The following is an 11,072-nucleotide window of genomic DNA, read 5'->3' on the forward strand; positions in this document are numbered from 1 at the left end:
AAATAGCATGGACATCCACTGCAGTGGTGGCTGGTCTGTACAAGCCAGCATGGTGGCCAAGCCTGGGAGCGGTGGAGCCAGGACCAGCCAACATGCAGAGCAGTGATCCACCTGCCTGCCCTCTCCACCTCGTGCTGTGGCAGGGAGGCAAGGAATCTGATGACTGTACCCACTCTTCAGAATACTGTATGTATGATACTACATCAGGGATAGAAGTAAATGTGATAGTCAGTGTGCAAGTGGCAGATTCAACTTTCACTGCCCTAAAACATTCCCAGCAGTTAAAAACCAATAGGATCTGGTGCCCAAGGAATTGTTTATGCTGCTTGTAATACAGTTCTTGGGTTAAATGTTTCGGTCAAGAAACTCAATCATCCTTTTCAGAACCAAGCTCATGCAAAGAGAGCTTATCAAGAGCTCATCCTCTTAAAATGTGTCAATCAAAAATATAGTTTGTTACATGTGTTTACACCACAAAAAACTCTAGAAGAATTTCAAGGTGTGCATTTGGCTATGGAATTAATGGATGTTAATTTACATCAGGTTATTCTTATGGTTGTCAGACCATGAAAGAATGTCCTACCCTCTTTACCAGATGCTTTGTGGCATCAAAACCTCTGCATTCAGCTGGTATAATTCATAGAGATTTGAAACCTAACTATTGTAGTCAAATCGGACTTCACCCTTACATCTCAACTTTAGCTTGGCCTGAAAAGCCTGCACTAATTTTATGATGACACCCTATATGGTGATGTGTGTTACCAAGCTCCCAAAGTCATTCTGGGGATGGGGTACAAAGAGAACCTGATATCTAGTCAATGGGTTGCATCATGGAAGAACTGGTGAAAGGCTGTATGATATTCCAACGCACTAACAATACTGATCAATGGAATAAAGTTATGGAGCAGCTTGGAACACCAGCAGCAGGCTGCATGAAGAAACTTCAGCCAACCATGAGGAACCATGTAGAAAACAGACCAAGAATACAGTAGTCAAATTTGAAGAACGCTTTTCAGATTGGATAGTCCCATCAGAGTCTGAACGAGATAAAATAAAAACAAGTCAAACCAGAGATTTATTATCGAAAATGATCGTGATAGATCCCAACAAGTAGATTTCTGTAGATGAAGCTATGTGCCACCCATATTTGACCCCGCTGAAGCAGAAGCACCACCACCTCAGATTTACGAGGCCCAGTTGGAAGAAACAGAATATGTGATTGAAGAATGGAAAGAGCTAATTTACAAAGAAAAAATGGATTGGGAAGAAAGAAGCAAGAATGGCATTGTCAAAGATCAACCTTCAGAAACAGTAGTAAGCAGCAATGCCACTCCTTCTCAGTCATTATCTATCAACGATATTTCATCCGTGTCCTTTGTGCAGATGCAGGCCTCAGATACAGACAGCAGTCTCGATGCCTTGACAGGCATTGACAATGATAAATTAGAAATATCATCACTGAAGGATTTCTCACTTCCCATGGGCCTGAAGTGCTTGGGATTTGATGGAATCAAATAGAGAAACTTTATGTTCTGCATTTAAGACACACAAAGCATAGTTCTCATAGGATTGCTGTTTAGATTATAAAATGAAGAAGATTATGTCTGAAGAAAAAAAAGTACAAGCCACATTTTTAGGGATTTTGTTCAAGGTTATTTTGGGTGAGCAATTAGAATAGATGATTTTTTTAAAAAGTCATATAGTAATAATAATGGCAATTTCTCACCATCAGTAATTGCTGGGACTTAAATGCATGTCGCCCTAAATGCTTGCTTGGTCTTGCCCATCTAGCACTTTGGTAATCAGTTTTTAAATGCCAAATAATCTTCCAGGCAGTGCTGCCCCTAGAATTATCTCTTAATTTCCCTAAGTAATTTGGTGTCTGTCCAGAAAAAAATAAATTTATGTGTATTAATTGGCCACCAACATATTATCCTATTTTACCCTCTTTGATGGTATCATTTCTTCTATATTTTACATTTCAGAAGAAAAGGAATATAATTAATCTAATAAATAAAAATGAACTACTCTTTAAATTGTGATTATGCATGTTATCACTGCTAAAACCAAGGCATGTGTGTCCATAGATGGACATTTTATTTTCTCTAAATTGTCTTCATCTGGGATGATTCATAAATTCAGCTTAACTGCATGATAAAATATTAAGTTTTGTTTCCTGCTGCCTAAGACATGTATACCTTTAAAATCCTGTGTACCTTATCTCTTATTTTGTAGTCTTCTGTGCTTCTTATTAACTTAAAATACTATGTAGAACTTGACCTTCATTTTTATGCACATAACACTCCATGTCAATAATATGATGGCAAAAAAAATTTTGAGAAGTTGTGGGTTACCAGAGCAATTGTGCATAAAATACAGTATTCCCATATACCACGCCACCACCAAATATTTTTCATTGGTGTGGAAGTTTGTTACCCTCGAGGATAACACTTTTTTTGTACTTCTACTATTTTTTTTAACAGTAGTTACATTTGTTACAACTGATGAAAGATTATTAAAGTAGTACTATAACCATTGTCCACAGTTTACGTAGGGGTACTTTCCCTCATATTCCAGACCTAATATTATTATTATTTTTCCCATATATGTCTTTATTTGACCCATACACTGGATAAAGGGAGTGTCAGTCACAATGTTTTTACAATCACATGGTCACACGATAAAAGCTATATAATCATACAATCATTATCAAAGATCAAGGCTACCGGATTACAGTTCAACAATTTCAGTATTTCCTTCTGGCTATTCCAATACACTAAAAACTAAAAAGAAATATCTATACAATGAGTCAGTAGTCATAATTATTTGTTAAATCCTAACTTCTCAGTTACAACTCCTCACTCTCATTTGATCATTCTCTCAATCTTCAGGAATATCTAGGCGATGACCATTCTAAATTTTTCATACTAGACAGAGTCTTAGAGAGAGCACAGTGTATTCTTTAAGGTTTTCAGGAATACTGTTGTTTGGGGCTTGGCATATTGTGGCAACTTGCATTATCTGGCTGAAGCCTGCACAAGAGTAACCTCTAGAATGATCTCTTAACTCTATTTGAAATCTCTCCGCCAATGAAACTCTCTTGTTTCATTTCTTTTCCCCATTTTGGTCAAGAAGGCATTGTCAATCCCACAATGCCAGGGCCAGGATCATCCCTGAAAGTCATGTCCCATGTAGGGAGAAGGGTAGTGAGTTTATTTGCAGAGTTGACTTCCAGAAAGAGGCCACATATGAGCAACAAAAGAGGTTCTCTGGGGGGTGACTCTTAGGCATAAGTAGGCTTAGCTTTGCCATTGCAGAAATAAGATTCATAAGGGGAAGCCTCAAGGGCATGGCTTATTAAATTGGGACTCCTTAATGCTTTAGAGAGTATCAGGAATTCCCCAGGTGGGAAAGTCTAATAGTTACATAATTCTCCCTAATCTCTCAAGGGGACTTTGCAAATATTTTTTATTTTCTGCCCAAAGTACTGTGGAATGTATCCGAGTATTACATTAACCTGTATAGCAAGTAGATTCTTGAACCATTATCTAATGTTAGAGTTGAAATTTGCGAAATAATCACTAACAATTATTAAGCATCATTTACTAAGTGCCCGTTTTGAGTCAGAAACTAGAATGGGTCCTTTACTTACCTTATGTCATTTAAAATAAAATAACATAAATGCAAAATACATGATCGAACAAGCATTCTCTTTTACAATGCAACGTTCTTATTCCATTTTCTTTCTTTTCTGAAAGAAACCAGGTTAGATATAATCATCACCTTTAGTCCGTCTGAGGAAGCATGGCTGATTCCGAATGCCTGTTTGTCGTTGTTTTCCACTTTGTGGGAGCATTTCCCATTCCTAAGGGGAATCATAGCGTTCTGGGGAAACTCTTCAGAGGGATATGGAAGAAATACCCTAAAGAGTAGTGATTATCGGATACATGTCAAACTGCTCACCTGAAATTAATACTTTCAGATTTTTTTATATATAAATTATTCAAAATTCATTAAGACCTTAAGTATTAAATGTTGCTACAGAAATGGAGTTAAGGTGACATTTTGGCTTCCTAGGCTCATACTGTTTCTCTTGAGCTTACTTTGTTAAAAATTCATACCTTGTGTTTAATTATTTTGGAAGCTATTTGAATGAGTACTGATAATGTGTACTGAGGAGGAATTTTGATAAGAAAATTTATTATAAATATCTATAATAAAGGATTATCTCTGCACCTCTTGTATATTATTGGTTGGTCTTATCACTGGAAATTGGACCTTGTTGAAAAAAATTAATATTGAAATAAGGAATAGTTCTACATTGTGTAATTTAGTAAAATTAGTAAATGGAGTAAAAATAAAATCATATTATTTAGTCACCTAGTACAAAATGGAAATACGAACTTGGATTGAGGCAGGAAAAAATCACGTTTGGGATTATTTTAGCCTTGGTGGCTGGGTTATATGATTAAGAAAGGTATCACTATGCATATATAAACATCCTAAAATGGCCTTCTCTTTATTACGTGTTCTTTAAAAAGACATTACTAAATCTATCTTTAAAAGGGTAAATGAAGAAAGGGGAAAGTATTTTAACAATCCCTTCTCTGCCCTAAGAGCTTATGCAGCCCTCTGAATAATGAGGGTGCACAGAAGTCCTGCTCACCTGAAGGCCTTTATAGGTGGACCCTGGTGCCCACAGGTGGGCATTCTGCTCATCCATCCCTGTGTGTGGTTCAGAGAGCCTGTGGTCACAGGTGAAGCCCACAAGGGCATGGGAAGGGTTTCCTGCCAAGACCATCTTCCATCAGGTAGGGGTAAGAGCACCCAGGGACAGGCCATTGGGCTGGAGATAGCAGATCTTCATAGAAATACCTCATGCCACTTTCAGGATCCTCCCTCCTGAGCCTAGATTTGCCAAGGTCCTGGGGAAAAGCCTGTGATTTCAGATTGATCTCTATGAATAAGTGCTCATGTTGGATAAAGAATTGGGGGGAAAAATGTGCTTAACTTTAGTATTTTATTTTTGTAATTTATGTGATTGGGTACCTTGCAAGTAACTATTTTGGACATGCATTTTAATAAACCAGGTAAGTTATTATTATCCTAGAATTTGCACCAGGTTTGTTAGGGTTATTGGCTTACTTCTCAGTCAGAAACAAAATGACTGCCTCCCCTATGTTGGTTCTATTTTCATCACAAGTTCCAGAGAGCAGACAGAGTTTTAACAAAATATGAGAGAGGTTTAGAAACGCTGGCTGCTCAAAAGGTGAATCAGCTTTGGTCATGGTGACAGGGAACAGGACTCGGCTCTTATCTTTGGAATGTGAAATTCAGAGCCCAAGTGTTGAAAGGAGAAAACCCTATGTGGGACCCCTTGCTGATACATAAGATCAGTATTTGAAACACTGAATGGGCTACTGGTTTAGTAGGATTTAACGGTCTGCAAGTCATGATCATGATGTACAACTTCATCTAATTGATTTCTAAAGTAAACTCATGCCAATATTTCATACTGGTAGTAAATGCAGGTGTGGCCTTTCAAATTGTATATCTTGAAAGTAACATTGCCTAAGTTTTTTGCAATAGAATATGAGTTTTGATTGGTGAAAATATACAGACTACATTTTTTTTTATTAATTAAAAAAAGAATTAACAAAACAATTAGAAATCATTCCAATCTACATGTACAATCAGTAATTCTTAATAACATCACATAGTTGCATATTCATCATTTCTTAGTACATTTGCATCAATTTAGAAAAAGAAATAAAAAGACAACAGAATAAGAATTAAAACAATAATAGAAAGAAAAAAAAACAAAAAAAACAAAAACAAAAAACCTATACCTCACATGCAGCTTCATTCAGTGTTTTAACATAATTGCATTACAATTGGGTAGTATTGTGCTGTCCATTTCTGAGTTTTTATATCCAGTCCCGTTGTACAGTCTGTATCCCTTCATCTCCAATTATCCCTTCTCTTTTTTTTTTTTTTAATTAACGGAAAAAAAGAAATTAACCCAACATTTAGAGATCATACCATTCTACACATGCAATCATTAATTCTTAACATCATCACATAGATGCATGATCATCATTTCTTAGTACATTTGCATTGGTTTAGAAGAACTAGCAACATAACCGAAAAAGATATAGAATGTTAATATAGAGAAAAAAATAAAAGTAATAATAGTAAAATCAAAACAAAACAAAACAAAACAAAACAAAAACCTATAGCTCAGATGCAGCTTCATTCAGTGTTTTAACATGATTACTTTACAATTAGGTATTATTGTGCTGTCCATTTTTGAGTTTTTGTATCTAGTCCTGTTGCACAGTCTGTATCCCTTCAGCTTCAATTACCCATTGTCTTACCCTGTTTCTAACTCCTGCTGAACTCTGTTACCAATGACATATTTCAAGTTTATTCTCGAATGTCCGTTCACATCAGTGGGACCATACAGTATTTGTCCTTTAGTTTTTGGCTGGATTCACTCAGCATAATATTCTCTAGGTCCATCCATGTTATTACATGGTTCATAAGTTTATCTTGTCTTAAAGCTGCATAATATTCCATCGTATGTATATACCACAGTTTGTTTAGCCACTCTTCTGTTGATGGAGATTTTGGCTGTTTCCATCTCTTTGCAATTGTAAATAATGCTGCTATAAACATTGGTGTGCAAATGTCCGTTTGTGTCTTTGCCCTTAAGTCCTTTGAGTAGATACCTAGCAATGGTATTGCTGGGTCATATGGCAATTCTATATTCAGCTTTTTGAGGAACCGCCAAACTGCCTTCCACAGTGGTTGCACCCTTTGACATTCCCACCAACAGTGGATAAGTGTGCCTCTTTCTCCGCATCCTCTCCAGCACTTGTCATTTTCTGTTTTGTTGATAATGGCCATTCTGGTGGGTGTGAGATGATATCTCATTGTGGTTTTGATTTGCATTTCTCTGATGGCCAGGGACATTGAGCATCTCTTCATGTGCCTCTTGGCCATCCGTATTTCCTCTTCTGAGAGGTGTCTGTTCAAGTCTTTTTCCCATTTTGTAATTGGGTTGGCTGTCTTTTTGTTGTTGAGATGAACAATCTCTTTATAAATTCTGGATACTAGACCTTTATCTGATATATCATTTCCAAATATTGTCTCCCATTGTGAAGGCTGTCTTTCTACTTTCTTGATGAAGTTCTTTGATGCACAAAAGTGTTTAATTTTGAGGAGTTCCCATTTATTTATTTCCTTCTTCAGTGCTCTTGCTTTAGGTTTAAGGTCCATAAAACCGCCTCCAGTTGTAAGATCCATAAGATATCTCCCAACATTTTCCTCTAACTGTTTTATGGTCTTAGACCTAATGTTTAGATCTTTGATCCATTTTGAGTTAACTTTTGTATAGGGTGTGAGAGATGGGTCTTCTTTCATTCTTTTGCATATGGATATCCAGTTCTCTAGGCACCATTTATTGAAGAGACTGCTCTGTCCCAGGTGAGTTGGCTTGACTGCCTTATCAAAGATCAAATGTCCATAGATGAGAGGGTCTATATCTGAGCACTCTATTCGATTCCATTGGTCGATATATCTATCTTTATGCCAATACCATGCTGTTTTGACCACTGTGGCTTCATAATATGCCTTAAAGTCAGGCAGCACGAGACCTCCAGCTTCGTTTTTTTTCCTCAAGATGTTTTTAGCAATTCGGGGCACCCTGCCCTTCCAGATAAATTTGCTTATTGGTTTTTCTATTTCTGAAAAATAAGTTGTTGGGATTTTGATTGGTATTGCATTGAATCTGTAAATCAATTTAGGTAGGATTGACATCTTAACTATATTTAGTCTTCCAATCCATGAACACGGTATGCCCTTCCATCTATTTAGGTCTTCTGTGATTTCTTTTAGCAGTTTTTTGTAGTTTTCTTTATATAGGTTTTTTGTCTCTTTAGTTAAATTTATTCCTAGGTATTTTATTCTTTTAGTTGCAATTGTAAATGGGATTCGTTTCTTGATTTCCCCCTCAGCTTGTTCATTACTAGTGTATAGAAATGCTACAGATTTTTGAATGTTGATCTTGTAACCTGCTACTTTGCTGTACTCATTTATTAGCTCTAGTAGTTTTGTTGTGGATTTTTCCGGGTTTTCGACGTATAGTATCATATCGTCTGCAAACAGTGATAGTTTTACTTCTTCCTTTCCAATTTTGATGCCTTGTATTTCTTTTTCTTGTCTAATTGCTCTGGCTAGAACCTCCAACACAATGTTGAATAATAGTGGTGATAGTGGACATCCTTGTCTTGTTCCTGATCTTAGGGGGAAAGTTTTCAATTTTTCCCCATTGAGGATGATATTAGCTGTGGGTTTTTCATATATTCCCTCTACAGACTACATTTTAAAAGAGAAAACATAAAACCCAACACGGTACTGGAATAAGGACAGACACACAGACCAATGGAATAGAATTGAGAGCTCAGAAATCAACCCTCAAATTTATGGCCAACTGATTTTTGCAAGGTGGCAAAGACTACCCAATTTGAAAAGAATAGTCTCTTCAGCAAATGATGCTGGGAAACTGGATCTCCATTTGTGAAAGAAAGAAGGAGGATACCTACCTCACTCTATATACAAAAATCAACTCAAAATGGATGAAAGGCCTAAATATAAGAGCTAGAACTATGAAACTCCTAGAAGAAAACAGGGGAACATCTTCAGAACTTGTGTTATACAATGGTTTCTTAGACTTTACACCCAAAGCACAAGCAACAAAAGAAAAACTAGATAAATGTACCTCAACAAAATAAAAAAAAACTTTTGTGTCTCAAAGGATTTTATCATGAAAGTAAAATGACAACCTACACAATGGGAGAAAATATTTGGAAACCACATATCCAATAAAGTATTCATATTCCATATGTATAAACAAAAAGACAACCGAATTAAAAATGGGCAAAACGACTTGAACAGACTTCTCTCCAAATATATGCAAATGGCCAGAAAGTACATGAAGAGATGCTTAACATCATTAGCCATCAGGGAAATGCAAATCAAAACCACAATGAGATACCATTTCACATCCATTAGAACAGCTGCTATTAAAAAAAATGGGAAATAACAAGGGTTAGAGAGGATGTGGAGAAATAGGAACACATTCATTGCTGGTGGCAATATAAAATGATTCAGTCACTGTGGAAGACAGTTTGGTGGTTCCTCAGAATGCTAAGTGAGACCTACCATACAACCCAGCAATCCCACTACAAAATATATACCAAAAAGAAATGAAAGCAAGGGCTCGAACATATATTTGCACACCAATGTTCAAAGCAGCATTATTCACAATTGCCAAAAGATGGAAGCAACTCAAGTGCCCATTAACCATTGAAAGGATAAATCAAATGTGGTATATACCTACAATGGAATTCATTCAAATGTAAAAAGGAATGAACTTCTGATACACTTGCAACATGAATGAACCTTGAAGACATAATGTTGAGTGAAATAAGCCAGACACAAAAGATCATATTGTATGATCTCACTGATTTGAAATCATACAGCTCATAAAGTCAGAATCTAGAATACAGGTTATCAGGGGACATGGGTGGGGGATAGGGAATGGGAAACTAAGGCTTAAAATGTACAGGGTTGCTATCTGGAATGATGGAAATGTTTTAGTGATGGATGGTGGTGATGGTAGCATAGCACTGTGAATGCAATTAACAGCACTGAAATATATAACTCAATATGATTAAAAGGGGAAATGTTAGATTACATATATATGGTGAAAGAATAAAAATTCAAACAAAAAATCCATAGAACTATACTACATAAACAGTGAACCTTAAGTTATACCAGGGGTTTTAATTTATACTTGTAAAATATATATATTTATATATATATTTAATTTATATATATATTATATTTATATTTAATTTAAAGCACAATTATAAAAACTTGCTTTCATCAATTGCAACAAATGTTCTATACCAGTGCAAGGTATTGGTGGTGGGTTGGTGTACAGGAATCCTATAATTTTTTTTCTTTTTTTGTTTATAGGGAATCCTATAATTTATTCATGATTGTTCTAAAAACCCACAACTTCTCCAAAAAAGGATGAAACAAAAGAAAGCTTCAACTAACCCAAAGTCTCAGGTTCTGTCCTTCATTTTCTTCTGGAAGGTTTATGGCTTTACACTTTATATTTAGTTCTATAATCTATTTTGAGTTAATTTTATATATTGTGGGATATACTGGACTGAATTTCATTTTTTTACATATGGATAGCCAATTATTCCAGTGCCATTTGTTGAAAAAGCAATACTTACTCTTTGCACTTCTGTCGAATTCAATGGGCCATATATATCTAGATCTGTTTCTCAACTCTTATTTTTTCCATGAATCAATTTGCCTGTCTTTACACTAATAAAATATTATCTTGATTTCTGTAATTTTATAAAATTAGGGAATGTAGATTCTCTATTTTGTTCTTTTTCAATGTTGTTTTAGCTATTCTAGGTCCTCTGCATTTCCATATGTATTGTATAGTCCTCTTATCCATTTGGAATAAAAAAGGGTCTGCTGAGATTTTGAGTTGGATTACATTGAATCTATAGATATATTTGATGACAGCTGACACCTTAACAACATTCTGTCTCCCAATCTATGAACATAGTATATCTCTGCATTTATTCAGGTTTTTAAAACTTCTCTCAACAACGTTTTATAGTTTTCAGTGTATAAGTCTTGCATATCTTTTGTCACATGACATATCTACATTTGCATTATACTCAGATGATAAAAACATGCTGATGAAAAAAGACAAGGGGATTCAGGATATGATGTTATACCAGCCAAGGAAGACCTTGGCTGTGGGCAGAACAGGCATCTTTTAACATGGTGGCTGTAGAAGGCACGTGCCACCTTTTCTATAGTTCACCTGCATCTGTTCTTTTTTGGGGAAACACCTACGCTTCACACTCAGTCCACACAGTTCAGATAGAACTGTTCCAGCATGGGAAGGAAACCCACGCAGTCACAATGATTAGCTCATGGTTGATTATTGGTCCAAGCCAGGCCAATGAGCC

The 11,072-nt window shown here is 35.9% G+C and overlaps 1 pseudogene; it reads left to right on the forward strand.

Moving 5' to 3' along the window:
- Positions 1-513: 513 nt before the first annotated feature.
- On the forward strand, positions 514-1,539 carry LOC143661922 (mitogen-activated protein kinase 9 pseudogene; annotated as a pseudogene).
- The last annotated feature ends 9,533 nt before the right edge of the window (positions 1,540-11,072 follow it).

The sequence above is a fragment of the Tamandua tetradactyla genome, chromosome 2, assembly GCF_023851605.1.
Source record: "Tamandua tetradactyla isolate mTamTet1 chromosome 2, mTamTet1.pri, whole genome shotgun sequence".
NCBI classification, from domain to species: domain Eukaryota; kingdom Metazoa; phylum Chordata; class Mammalia; order Pilosa; family Myrmecophagidae; genus Tamandua; species Tamandua tetradactyla.